A 14901-nucleotide genomic window follows, 5' to 3' on the forward strand; every position below is an offset into this window, starting at 1 on the left:
AAGCGTCAGCATTAAAGGGCCAAGTCCATCCGTAACTGCGCTCTGTGGGTCATCCCACCTGAACGAATAATTGCCACGGATGTGGGCCACAATTAATAGAAATTGTCCCTAGGTGCTGCCAGGGCTGGGAGAGCTTCTCATGTCCAATACAAGCAAGATCAGCATGTCACCATCCGTAGCCACTGCAAGTGTGTGCATGTCTTTCCCTCCATAAGGGCCACAAAGGCTTTAAAACTCTAGATTAATGCAGATTTCACCTGCATTGGAATAACCAACTAGTGGGTCAGTTGTACAAATATATATAGAAATAAGCGTTTCATTATGCCGCTTTTCATTAGCTGAGGAGATGACCTGCACTACTGCCTCCTGCAAAACACCATCTAGTAGCTGTCATTGCATTGAAGCTACGAAGGTAAAAGTGGGGTGAAGCTGAGACGTGACATTTGCTACCAAAAAGCGTGCACATGGCTGCAGCCTCGTCACTCGTGGTGGAGGAAAACATACTCTCAAGGCTCGTGACTTCATTTCCCGACGTTCACCTTCCTCTTGAATATTCCTAGCAGATCTGGGCTGGGGAACTCAGCTGCAGAAAAACACTGAAATGCACGAAGCGGAGCCAAGAGGAAATTCGAATTTTACCAAAAGCCAGAGCCAAGCGAGGTGCCGCGGTCCAAGCTAATGCTCACGGTGAGATCACCGCGTCTCGGGCTCGCTCCGCAGCCGCAAACTGGGTGCGGCAAAGTTGCGCGAGGCAAATCCTGGGTCACGCAGCGATCATCTCCAAAGGGGGACGTTTAAGGTCCTGATCCGGAAGGCGCTGAAACCAGAAGAAAGGCTCCTGTTGGTTTAAGAGCAGAAAGCAAAAAAATTGCCTAAGCCCTGAAACGGTGCCGTTAAATATATCATTTTCTGGAAGTGTCCAAAAGGTCAGTGAGAGCAGCTGCGTTGCAAAATAATTCCTTGAATTTCTCCAGTAGAGCAGATACTCTGAGAGCTCAGTGCTAACCCGTTAGCTGTCAGTTTTACACACCCAGCTTTCTAAAACGGAGTGCATCCCTTCCTCTTTATCTTGACATCTAATGAACACGCAGCTAAAATAACCGAAATCCTTACCCTGCCCTGGAGACAGGGAGGAGCGCGCTTGCTCCAGGCACAGAAACCTTGGCTGCGTGGGGGGCGGGAGGGGAGCGTTCTTTAAGTATCCAAAGACCCAGTATGACGTGCATTAGGTTTTCTGGAGAAGCGGACCTCGGCGGGCTCGGCGGCTGGCTTCGGTCCCTGCGGGCAGCCGGGACGCTCAGCTGAGCCAGCTGCAGCTCCAGCCGGCGCGGAAGCCTCCCCGTTCTGCCCCGTTTCCCCAGTCTCAGGAGCTGCGTGTTTCTGCTCACCTACGCGGATCTGGCCTTGTTCCACCGCTCGTTCTGACTCCAGATGGCAGGGCCAGGTCGCCTCGGTTTGATCTGCGCTAGAACAGACTTTTAAGCAGTGTTTTGTTACTACCGTTTCCAGCCCTGAGCTCAGCTGCAGTCTCTGAAAGAGCACCGGTTGGAAAAGAGGAAAAAAGCCCCAAAACACTGTTGAGAGTAGAATGTAAATAGCTTGGGCGATGTTACATCGGAGGTTTAGTTCTTGTTTCATCCCTGCATAGATGGGAGATATATCTGAATCAGATATATTGAAAATTTGACTGGACAATCTCATCTCATTGGACCAGCTCCGAGCGGGATATTGGACTCTCTGACCTCTGGACAATCCTCCCAGCAAAATCAGTGTAGCCTAAGAACCTGTTATTCATAGTCTTAAAAACTGACTCGTGAAGCGTGTGCTTTGATTACATACCCTACACCAGCAGGTCTGTGCAAGGCTAGCTAATGCGCATGGCGATACAAAATGCCCAAAAGGCAGGCCTGTTCTGCGTATCTGCTCCATCAAGCTGAACTATTAAGGACACTATGAGAAAAAAACCCAAACCAGAAAAAAAAAAGTGCATCTTTTCCTTTCCTACGATCTACGCAATATAACCAAAACAGGAACATGTAATACTCATGGAGGAGGGGGGCTGCAGAAGAGAGGCAGTCTGGATATCCAAAGCAAAATGGTTTTTGATGATTATGGACCTATTTCATTTCCTCCTTGTAGGGCATTATAGGTCGTCTTGCGCGCACTGCCAGGTAGTCCTGGGATGCCCTCAAAGTCCTTCGGTGGCTCCAAAGGTGGGGCAGAACGAGGCTTTTCAACACTTTTAAGACCATTGTAGAAATAAGAGCAATATTACGCTTGGTTTAACAGCAGCATTCTGGTGTAAGTAGTCTTGGGGAAATTTAATGACACTTATATTCTTTCTACTGCTTTCACTTAACAAATCGCTAGCCAAGCCAGGGCCAGCAGCCCACACCGCTTGTTTTCCAGCCCCACAAGTCATCCTCGGCTCAGCGATTTCTCCCGCTGTCTTCCCACGGCGTTTTGTAGTTTTTCTGGCTTTTATGCTTTGCATTGGAGGGCGTCAAGCCCGTAGGGCAGGACTGACACAGCGCTCGCGGTGTAAGGGTATATGCCCTGGGGACCTTTCTGGACAGAGCTCGATTATACGGTTCCCCGAGACCGGAGGGAGCGGGACTCCGTGCTTGGGTTATCCCGTCTCCTTCTGTATTCCCGATAACTGCCCTTCCTGCCGGATTTCCTTCCCGTCTTCTCACCATTTGGGTTGGGAAGTTTTGACCCTCAGTGTCATTGCACGCGAGGAAAAGGCTGGGAAAGTCAGGAAAGAAAACACCTCCCAGATGGCTCAGAGACCCCTGGCTCTCGTAGAGAAGGTGAGACCCAGGCTCAGGCGTGGCTCTTACCATGCAAGCTAGACCAGAGATGGTGCACAAATCTTGGGGGAAAAAAAAAAGTTTGGCAAAACCAGCAAACATTAAAAGAGATGAGTTGTCAGCGGCATCGGCAGGCTGTGCCAGGAGCAAGGTCTGTGCAACTGAGCCGCGGAAGAAGCCAAATTCCCCTGTCGGGGGAGCTCCGGCCGCACGTGCTTGGCATTTTGCAGGAGAAAAAAAAGAAAAAGCCTTCATCCCTTTTCCTGGTGCAAGGACCGCTATGCAGATAAAATTTACTGGGAGGATAAAGCACGAGCATGAGTTTCTCCGCGGGCAGTGAGCCCACTGCCGTCTTGGAAAGGGCTGGCGAAGCGGGCACGGGCGCCGCGGCTGAAGCACCGAGCCTGCTGCGGCGGAGAGCCAGCGCCAGCAGCCTTCCCCTGCCTCTTCCCGGGCAGGAACGGGAGCGATCTCCCGAAAATCAGCCTCGCTGGCAAGCCCTCGCTCCGGCAGCCGTGTGCCAGCGCTGTCGGGCCGCGCGTGAGCCACTTGTGGTCCATCTACAGAGCATCGCGCGTGCCAGGCGCTGCGCCCGGGGTGGGCTGCGAGGGGGGAGCCATCCGAGGAAAAAGCCCACAGCATCTTTAAAAAAAAAAGCTTTTTCTTGCTGCCCTGATACTTCGTTTTAAAAATTTCGTTTAAAATTCGCTGTTGGCTTTAATCAAACTCAGGCAAGATTCGCAAGCCTGGTCGATTTAGGGATTTACAAAAAAAAAAAGATTTTTTTTTTAAACCAAAGGGAAAAAAAAGCGGAGTTTGCTTGCCAAGCAGGTTTTCCCAAGTTCTCATAGCTCTACATTATGTGGCTCTGTGTCTGGATCAAGTTCCAAGCCTGAATTCCAAATGACCTGGAAGGAGTCCTAAACTAACGTGGATGCAGGCATTTCAAAGCCCCGCTCCGCCGATAGCGACAAGGGTGAGGCAGGAACACTAAAGAAGACAAATAGGAATTCAGAAGCGGGCCAAGCTCGGAGATCTCCGCTTGTCTGAATGACCAAACAGGCTTCTGCCTCCCTGCTACCTGCCGCGGGGCATCTGCAAAGTCCCCTGCGCGGCCCCCAGCCCGGCAGCGCGGCATCACCGGGGGACGCCGGCGATCCTGTCCACGGGCTCCCCGCACACCTCTGAACCGGCCACCAACAGGTTTATGGATATCTTGGCTCAATTCTCCTGTCTAATATCTCATAAAGGGTTTTTGAGGCCATTTTCTGTTTGGCAGATGCAATTAGGGCAATTCTCCGAAGAGGGGTTTATCACCAGAAGTCTTTCCCTCCAGAGATGCTAGTCAAAGTAACCTGAAGTCAAACTGAATAAACAGAATTATTTTGCTAAAAGTTGCTGCATGGAATGATGTCCCTTGACGCGGGCGCTGCAGCAGGTTGCAGTCTCCTTTCGCAGTGAGCCTGACTCGGTGGTGGGAAGCGGGCGCGAGAAGCGTGTCCTGCAGTCCTGAAACTCGTGGTGGCCTCAGAGCTTTGCGAGAGTCAGGATCAATTGCATTTCACTGCCAAAAATCAGACAGACTCGGAGACTCGGGGCATGCTGTTTTAAACCTTGTATTTGGCAGCACTGTTTTACTAGAGAAGGCTAAGTAATACCCAGCTTAACGCCTTGAGTAAATAAAAGCAAAGTTACTACATCATCAAATTATCTCTGTGAAATAAAGGGTAGTAAATAGAAGGCTACAATTGCTTTTTACCTTCCTATCACTCTAAATATTGGATCTAGCCATGGCTGAGTCCCAGATGGTGAAGCATTTAACTTCATTTTCTAACCTCTTTTGGGGCTCGGTTTAATTTATTAACAGGTTACTCTCAGGACAGTTCATGCAACACGTAAGTGTAAATTGAACCAGGTATATCTGTGATTTACTAACCGGGTGACTTTCAAGCCCAGAAATAGTAGTCCCCTAGCCACCAGCACGTATCAGGTGCCCACGGAGAGGGCAAGGATGGGGTCTGAAGCCCGGAGGTGGCCCTCAGCCACTGCACAGGTCGCCGTGCCATCTTCTGACTTCAGGGTGCACCAGGAGCGTGGTCACCTCCAGGAAGGACATTCCGTGTTTCGACTTCAGTAGCAGGTGGACCTGAGCATCTCCTGCAGGACAGCCGAGCAAAGCTGGGCAAGGAAGCAGTCCTCTCTTTTCTCCTTGCTCTTCACAACCTCCTGCGGTGATGGCTGCTTCGTGGGCGATGCTACCTGTCATCTAAGGCAGATACGGAGTTAGCTGGGATTTCATTTCCATTCATGGGCTTGACATTGGCCTGGAAGGTCCAGCAGCCCCGTTGAGAAATGCAGTTAACTCCTCTGAGTCTAGAGTGAGCGGTATTTCCTTTTTTTCTCCTTCTTCTGTGATCACACAGTCCGCCGCCTGACCTTCCTGATGCCTGCTGAGTTGAATATGCATCAGAGCTGGGAAGCAGTCTCCACTTTCCCATCTTTTTATGCTGCCTTAAGTATCCCTTCCCATGTCAGCGTCTTTCCTCGCAGCACACCTCGGTTTCGTGATGTGCCGCTGCATTATCACCGCATGCCGTCCTGCTGACAAAAGCCACTTATGGGTCCCCTGCACCATGGTGGGATGCTCGAATGTCCACGCTTACGTGCTTCTCAGGGCAACGGTACATGCAGTCACACTTGCAGTCACCGTGCTAGTCCAAAAAGCCAGAAATTTTCAGGATATCAGGCCAATGCACACTGAATATATGGATATTATGAAATGAATAGTAAACTCAGGGCAGAGTTGGTGTGAAAATGCTATTTCTCCTTCACTGCAGCAGGGTTCATCTTGTAGAAGGAAGGCTAGGAACCTCCTGGCCATTTCCCAGGTGAGGAAAGAGTGACCAAGCACTTGGCTGGGTCTGAGAAAAGGGGAAACCGTGCTCCAGAGCAAGGTGGGGGATGCGATCGGGTTGCTTTCTCCTTTGTCACTATTTTATTGTAGCTTTTGGAATGCGTCGGCGTTGTGGTTATTAATTTATTGTTATGTGAATTCCAGCTGCTGGCCACGTGCTTTACCCACGAGCAGAAAACTAGCCGCTTGCTCCGGCTGAAAGAAGCTGTTTTAACGAATTTTGAGCGTCGTTGTTAAAGATAACCGGTGCTGGCTGGCACGGCGCGGTCGGCCGCGGGCGGGAGATGTGACGGACTCGGAGTGCCGCAGCCGGGCCGGGGACCGGGCGGGATTCCCGCAGCTGCGGGGAGCTGAAGGGCTGCCGAAACGTGCCGTGGTCTCCGTGAACATGGGCAGCGCAACGGAACAGCCGTGAGCTTTGGGCCAGTCGCTATGAGCTACTGCCGCTCTTGCTCCAGCGCTGCATCGAAGATGAAGCAAGCATATTTTACAGGAGCAGTAGAGCCGGTGTCTCGGCTTTCCGGAATGGGAAAGAGCTTTTTCGCTAGAGGGATCTTCCCAGCAGCTCCAGCAAATAAGCCCAATCCGGCCACTCTTGGCCACGTCGAGCAGCTTTTCGCAAGAACAGCAGACCTCGTGCCTTCAGCTTTCCCCGTCCAGGGTTCATACCTGCTGTTTAAATCACTTACATAGACTTTTCAGCCCCTTTCGCATGCCAGCACATGGCCCTTGCAAGCCTTCAGGGTTGGGGGCGACGAGGGGGGTGGCTTTTGCAAGCAGCGTGTACATTAATTCCAATGTAAAGAGCTGCAGTAAATCACTTAATGCCTGCATCAAGTTAGTTGTTGTTGTTTGGGCGAATTGGGACCATATTTGGTCCTGTAATAACCTAATAATGGACAGTGCAGGCATAGACCACACTGTAATGTATATTGTAGGGGAATATGGTAATAGTCTGAAATGGCAATTCTCCTAAATAAATAGCACATCAACTTACTTAAACCTAATCATAAATGGGACAAATTGGACCCATGTGCAAACAGAAATCCGAGCAGAACGGCGGAGTTAAAGAACCCATTGTTTTCCAGCCCGACCCTGGGCAGAGAAAGCCTGGGTCAGGTTACATCTGTTAAAATGATTCTAATGCCAGCCCAGTATTTTAATTATAAATATATAAAACATTTAATAAGAAGACATTCTGGGCTCACTAAGCCTTTAAAAACTGGATGTGGGCGGAGTGGGTAGAATGGTATTCCATGTGCCCCAGATAGAGTGCCAGCATATAATGATTGAATGTTTTCCTGTAATAAATTGAAAAAATCTGGTTTGTAAGAATGGATCCAAATCACTTGGCATTAGAAAGGTAATTTGTTACCTAGCTTCCTCTTGGAAACGAACTGGTTCCAAGTTTGCTGGAACTTCGTTTCTAGGGACTGCGAGGTCCAAAAAGAGAGAGAAAGAACGACCAGGATGCTTATGGCTCTGATCTTAAAATCCGCACACATACACACTGCCTCACCGGTTTTCTGCCTCTCTCTCTCGCTCTCTCTCTTTTTTTTTTTTTTTCACAGTTTTTCAGTGCTCCCTCTCATGGCTCCAAACGCAGGATTCAGCAGCCAAAAAAGAAAAAAAGAGGTTACTCAGGACAAAAGCCAGATCTATAGCCACCTTCTTTGTACCTTTCCAAATCTCAAGCCTGCTTAATTATGATTAATTGCCACATGGATAATCAGATACAGTTTCAAAAGGTTGGAGATGACAGTCCAAGGACACCAGGGAAGAAGGGAGGTTCGCCTTTGTTACAAGAAAAAAAATATCAGGTCCCTTCCTCAGCCCATAACCTTTTCTTATTTTAACAATTCCAAACGGAATTAATACCATCAGTATATTGTTCCCGCTCCTGGGAATTGAACTTCAACTGTACAATTTCTGCAGCTGTCACTTTTTTCAGCCCTGCTGTCAATAACGCGATGTTGGGGTGCCCTTCTTCCCCACCGAAAGCCGTCTCAGGTTTCTGCTTCATGTCTGTGCTTTCTGGGTGGTGTGACATGATGAGAAAGTATAAAAAATAATAACAGCAGTTAAAAAGCTTCCACTCTTGACTTAACTGGATCAAATGTAATAGACTACAGTCTTTTCTCCTGATTTCCTTTGCTTGTTTTAGAAAACACTGTGAAAAGTGCAGGAGATTTTGTCTTGCCAGCTCTTTCCTCCATTTAAAATCCCTTTGGCTAAGTCAAGGATCACAGTATGTCATTTCCAGCCTAACAGAAGTGCTGGGCCTTGTTCAGCTCCTATTACTAGGAGGCAAATCCCTAGGTTCCCGGCGCCAGTGTTTCTGCTTTTGGCTCCTTTCCCGGTATTGTTTCCTTCATTACATTCCAGAGTGCCTCTCAGCCAGTTAATGTTTGCACTGGGAGGTCCAAATATCCAGCAATCAGCACTGAACTTTTCTCTTTTTGTTGAGAATTGCAGGTTTCAAATGCAATCACTGGCTTTAAAGAAAAACTTACAGGTGAACACAACAGCACTAATTTCCATTTTATTCACAAACAGTTATATTTTCTGCAGTTTCGCCATATGCACTCGTAAAACAGTTTGAGGAGATGTCTGGCTTTTTCGGAGCTTGCGGAGGCTGGGATTGCTTTACGGATTTGGGGGTAAACATGCCCCTCTTCCTAGCACGCTGCCGCGTTTTAGCCTGCGAGCTCTCGCGCTCAGACCCCATCCCTGGGTGTTATTCCTGGTAATACTGCAGCATGCTCCCTTTCCTCGAAAATGTCACAAGCTGAAACTGGACAAAATAATTTGGATCGTGTAAAGGGCCAAAATGTGTGAGGGTTCGCAAAGACGCGTGCCTTGCCCCTGCGAGCAACGGCTGGGGGAGATGGTTGCTGAATTACTGTTGAGATCATTTAGCTCCTAAGAGGGAGGGCAGGTCGCCTTTTTTTGTGCTACCTGTTCTTATCTAAGCCCCCGAAAGGCATGGGGGCAATTTGTGTGATGGGTTAATGCTGATTTTTGCATTTTGGCTGCATTTTGGAAGGAAGCTGGTTTGGGTCCGGTTTTGAACAAGCTGCTGCTGCTGCGGCTGTTGCCGCTGCTGTCCCTGTCGCTGCTGAGCATCCGCAAAGGATGAGGCCCTTTTTCCTAAAAAACCGTGCGAGGCTCTGCCTTGTGCGATCAGAGTCGTGCTATGAAGTGAAGACTTTGGATAGGACAGCTAGCCCCGTGCAACTAGTTTTCTGTGGGTTTAGTGTTAAGTTTCTACAACTAGCCATGGGACTAGGCTTGATGAAGCAATTAAAGAAGTCCACTACGCTTCATTGTGGGGGGAAAAAAGTGTACAGGTTGGGAAATCCTCAGTGCTTTCCGCAACGCCTCCAGCTATGCTTCCACCCGTGATCGTATGTCATATGGATGGTGTCACCATGTCCTAAGGGTGCTAGCTCGCAGCGATGGTATTGAATTTGTGGAACCGTATATGCTCAGGGAGAATACTAATGTTAACTCGGTCTAAATAACAACACTGCCAAAGGAGGAAAGCAAAAGATGAAATGCAGTGGATTTCAGGAGGCAACAAGCTCTCATTTATTAAGATCACAGGCATTTTACAGGTTACAAATCACAAAGCAGAAATAACTTCATAATATACAGGTCAGGAATGTGCCTGGGATATTGAGGAACTATTTCCTTGGCAATAATCTGCCACAAATAGGCAGAAGCGTGTATTTTCTGGCACACAAATCATTGCTGATTAATTTTGTCTGCCTTTGTCTCGGAGAAGCAACAAGACACTTCCCCGTGTATTTTGTACTTACTCTACTTCTACAGTATTCTTTTTCAATGCATAATTTTTTGCAAGATAGGCCAAATACAATACTCTTTGTTTTACCTCTTTGACATCATTTTTGCGTGTCTGCACTCAGTATGGTTCAGCATGAAAAGCAAAGGTACCGTCTCTTGTGACCGGACAATCCAGAGACTGACACGGATCAGAGCCCACTTGAGGATTTATTTATTCAGAGCCCGGCAGAGCAACTCAAGTGGGGCGAGAGGAGGAATCCCCCTGTGCCGCTTGCTGGAAACGTGTCCGTCCCCGTGATTGCTTCGTCGGCTTGGAAGAGCGCGGTAGATACCTGTGTTCATGTAAACACCCGCAAAAGATTTCTTGACCCCGTGTTTAAACAGCTTTACAGATTAACACCGGCAAGGTCCTTAGCTACCGGGCTAATTTTAGTCCATGTCCTTATCAGCACCCTCTTTGACACGCAAGTACCTATCAGGAGAGCACTTAAAATGGTCTAGATCTTCCTGAAGCTGGTGGCACCTTAAGCTTAAAGTTAAGTGCTAGGACATGGCCCTAAAGAGGGGCCTAATCGAATAGCATGTGTCCTTACACTTCAACCAGCAGTGGCGGCAAGCCGGGTATTTTTTCCTCTCTGCTGCCAATTAGGGCTGCGTCCCAGGGAGGACAGGGGAAATACCGCAAGAAGAGAAACGGGAATTTTTCACTGCGGTAGCACCAAGCTTGGGGCTGGACGCAGCTGCGATGTCAGGGATGGACCTCAGGGCAGTGCAGCGCCTTCCCCTGTGCTTTTTGTATTGCGTCCTAAACCGAGCTGGGCTGGATGGTGGTCCTCCTCACACGAGAACTTGACGCCGTCCCCAGAAGGACAGTAGACACGATGAATGCCACGGGCTGCGTCGAAAACCATAACTTCCCTTTTTCACAGCTATCAAACATCAACAGACCAGGAATAGAGCAGGTGTAAACTTCTCCAGGTTCCCCGTGCCGCTGACGTGAGACATCCAGGCGTGTTATAATTTTTAAGTGTTCTCTCCAGTTTCTCAAAGTTTCTGCACACTTGGTAGAGATTTCCACTCCCAGCTGCATTCTCCGCGCTGGTTATAATGAATCACTCTGAAACAGGCTGCGGGAGAAACTTTTCCAGAAGTGAGAGAGGGGCAGTAAGTCAGAGGCTCGGGAGAACTAAGTCAGACAAGAGTAACTGCTGCGATAGAAAAATATAAAACAGAAACAGCCAAAGGAGAGGGATTTTGGAAATCTGTTCATCAGTGGAGAGCATAGCCAAGGGAGGTGGGAGGGGATGAACAGTGCCCTTGCAAAACCATAATTACAAGGTAACCAAAATATTTTATTTAATGATTTGTCAACACTTAGAGGCAGACTCTGTGAGAAAGATGATTTCTGTCATTCCCCCATAAAATGCCCCAAATCCTCTCCATAGTTCGCAAGCCCTCCGGGTCACGACACGGAAAGGCAAGATCGGCTTGGGGCTGGGCGGAGGAAGGTGGTAGCACCCAGCCCTCCTGCAGAAGAAGCTCCAGCTGTGTAAGCCACCCACCTCTGCACGTGCGTGTGCTCAGGTGGCCACGGAGAAGCCCTTGGAGCTCCGCTTGGCCAGCGAGGCTCCTGGCCTTGGCCTTGCCTCAGCTGAAGTTGTTTGGGGTTTTTTGTTGTTTTTCTTTTTTTTTTTAGTACATGGTGGTATCTTGCCAAGTCTTCTGCCGTATCTCCAAAATGCGAATGAGAAAACTAACAAAACGTGACCCTTGGCTGCTGCTGCCCTGAGCAGTGTCAGTGGGGGAAGCCGGCTATTACTGCCATTAATGTCCGTGACAATTCCCATTACTCCTTCTTTCACTTGGAAACCGCAGGAACTTTTAATGGAAGAGCTTTGTAACTGAGGCTGATAGAAAAGTGGAAAGGTGGTGTGTTTCTCTCTTTACCTAATTTATCTTCCACGGGATTGAAGTCATCACTAAAACAGCGTTGTTGTTACGGCTTCTGTTGTCGATGCTAGCCTCATATTTGCCTTCCCCAAGCTCCCACCTTCCTCCTCCTCGGCTGCTCCCTTCAGAATTAGAACAAAACGGAAAACAATGTGCTCATAATATTTCCTCTGATTCCAGAAAAAAGAAAGAAAACAAACAGCGAGCAGATGCTGATTTTCTCACTTAACTGCACATATTTTATAGTAATTCTCTCTGATTTTCTCCCAAGACACCCACCTGACCTTCCTTTCTCTCCAGTCTCTCCCAGTTGTGGCCAAACACTGCTAAGCATGTAAGATTCAGCCCATGAAAACAGGCTGCTACTAAGTGAAATTTGCCCTTTGACCTTAACGCCTTCGCAAGCACAATAGAGCGCAAGACGTATCTTTGCTAAATGGAATGCATTTTCATTGGCAAAAACTGGTTTTGTACGAAACCAAGTTAATTTTGAAGAGAATGCATTTTTCAGGATTTCACAAAAGCAAAAAAAAAAGAAGAAAAGGAAAAAAACAGCGATTTTCAAATGAAAAATGACAAGATACATTTTCCAAGAATTTTTGAGGAAATAAAAATAGAACATACTAAGTATTTTTCCTTCTCTCTGTGTATCCCAAAGTGATTTACAAGCAGGAATTAATTTTGAGTTCATGTGCTGTGATGAAGTAGGGATTAGGCAGCCCAGCATTTTTCAGAGTTTTCTGCCCGCCTTCAGCACACACCCTTTACCACATCTGATGGGGGGCTAACGTCTCTACGGCATCTAAAACAATGATCCATGTTGGCAAAGAGAAAGTTTGTAAAACTATTGAAATGAATTTTAGCTGCCTTTGTCATCTGAAAGCAAGGAGGAGGCTCCACATCATGTAAGAAGCCCGTTTTTCGTGCATCAGCAAGTGCTTTGCAGGACATCGGTCAGCCATGGCAAGCCCAGTCTCATTGCGGGATGGACAGACGGACGCCGTGAGCCGAAGTGAAGCGTCTGTGTTCACACACAGAGTCTGTTGCAAGACCTGGGAACAGCACTTTTCTGCTTTTCCCATCCGCAAAGAGCAAAGCTTGTGTTTTTCAGTCTAGATTATTATTTTCTTTTTCGGATTAAGGAAAACAAAAATGAGAGCGAAAGAAAAGCGGTGACTCATTGCAGTTTCTTTGCTGAAACACAGCTGCCCTTGTCACAGGAACATGATTCTTAGAGCCTGCATCCAAAATTTATTGCAAAATAAAATCGAAACTTTTAAAAACAATCAGGGCTAATGATGTTCCTAATTCTTTTTTAATACGTCTTCGTGGGTGTAGGTCCAGGCTCCAGCCAGGATCGAGGGCAGAACTGGAAACTTGGGAGAAACTAAGTTCTTGTGAAACTTTCAGAAAAATTTTGCAAACCCAAGTAGCTTATATTGGTTGGACAAGCTTCAAAATATGTAAGCACTCTTTCTTGTTTGTGATGCTTCTGGGCCTGCTGGGAATCCTTCAGTGACAGGTCGGTATAACAGCGCCCACGGCACTGCTGGGAGGAAATGCTGCATTTATTTTCCAGGTATTGATTTTGAAAATTTAGAATAAGCTGAGTCCAAAGATCCCAATTCAGAACATCATTGCATTGCTACCTCTCTAATAGCATTAATAATTTACTCATTAGCGCGGTGCCGGACTTCTGCGAATGAACCTGCTCCTTGTGGATGCTCCTGCCTCGTTGGGGAAGGCGGTGGCTGCCAGATGGAGAAGTATCTCCTGCGCCTGAAGCGACGATGTTATTTAAATAAGAATAACATGGCCAGCACCGCGTCGTACCCCAACATGAGGGAACGAAAGTATATGAGGGAATTTAGAAGAAGCGTGCCTCTGAAGGAGCTTTTGCTCATTCTGAGTAAAAGAAAAGAAAAAATTTCCTACGTGAGTAATCCAGGTGTGACTGGGATTCGCAGGCCCCCTTCATTTCGGGAACCCGTTCAATAAGAAAACGTGTCTTTGAGGTGTGGAGGGAGGCAGTGCAGAAGAAGGCATGAGAAGGCAGTGGGAGAAGGATGACCTGGATTTGCTTCCAGTCTAATTTTACATCACTTCAGCTATATTTAGTTACATTTATATCTGATACGGTTGCAAGTATTGGACTGTGATATTTTTGTTGTTGTTTTCTGAGTAATTTAGGTTTCTGAGAGTTTTTTTCTTTTTTTCCCTAAGACTTTGTGACCTTCTTCCATGAGTTTATTTTAGGTATAGTGGAATGTCCCAGAGAAAATTCCAAATGGTCCTTACTACACGAAATGTTTCCAGAAATGAAAAATTCTCAGTGGACTATGAAGCTATTTTTCAATCAGGGTGTATGGCACACAAACCACAGCTGAGCTTTTTTGACAGGAAACTATTGCCCAGTGGGTTAAAAGAAAATAAAGGATAATGGGATTTTTCCGTAAGGCTGGAGCCACTCACAGGGGTTTTCCTCCCCACTAGATGTCACTGGAACTGTTTGAAATGTTTGACGTGAACTGCCCTAAATTCCCCAGTTTTGAGCTTTGTTACAAATGTGAGACTTGGACCAGCTTTCTTTGAGGTCTGCTCTGGTTCACAAGCCTTTCAAGGGAACCTGGCCTAATCATGCAAAACTCATGGTTTGGCACGGATTTGAGGACGACGCAGGTGAAACTGATGAAGTTTGGCGTTTCGCTCTGAGATTTTGGCCTCCTTTGGGGGTCCCAAATGGAGTCAGAGGACACGTCTGGTTACCTTGGGCCGGGAGGTCTCCAAAGAAAGGGCCAGGTCCTGCAGAAAGTGGTGTTGCTTTTCCGAAAGTGGCATGCCTCTTCCAGAGCCAGACATGACCCAGTGCTGGGACAGTCGTGCCACGAAGTGCAGCCGGGTTTTGGGTGTTCATTTGACCTGCTCTCTTTCTCAGGAGTACCAATGTTAACCCCATGCCACTAAGGAAAGCAGTTCCTTCTCAGATTATTAGGTCTACTATTTAAATTCTCCCTGTAGTTCCAATTGACTACAGGAATCTTCTTCCATTCTTATTCAAAATTCAGTTTAGTGTGATTATGTGGCCATGCATCAAATATGGCAGTATAATATGTCCTTTCATCTACTTGCCATAATACATCCCTTTTAGTGCCACATAAATCCCTGAAAATATTGCTGCCTTCTGCTCTTGAGATCCTTCATGTGCCTCTTTGCCTTACTGCCTTCCTCTTCTATTGTTTCTCCAAGCTGAATTAATTCATTTTTCCCAACCTTGCTACTGCTTTTAAATGGACAAGAGGGAAATATCCGTCCTTCCAGGGGAAGACAGGAGCCAAGGACAGGCCAGCTGCAGCATGACATCCTTCTCCTGCCGTTTGGTGCGCTGGGCCCTGAGCTACTGCCTTTCCATCGGTCCAG

This window comes from Dromaius novaehollandiae, chromosome 6 (genome assembly GCF_036370855.1).
Source record: "Dromaius novaehollandiae isolate bDroNov1 chromosome 6, bDroNov1.hap1, whole genome shotgun sequence".
Classification (NCBI taxonomy): Eukaryota; Metazoa; Chordata; class Aves; order Casuariiformes; family Dromaiidae; genus Dromaius; species Dromaius novaehollandiae.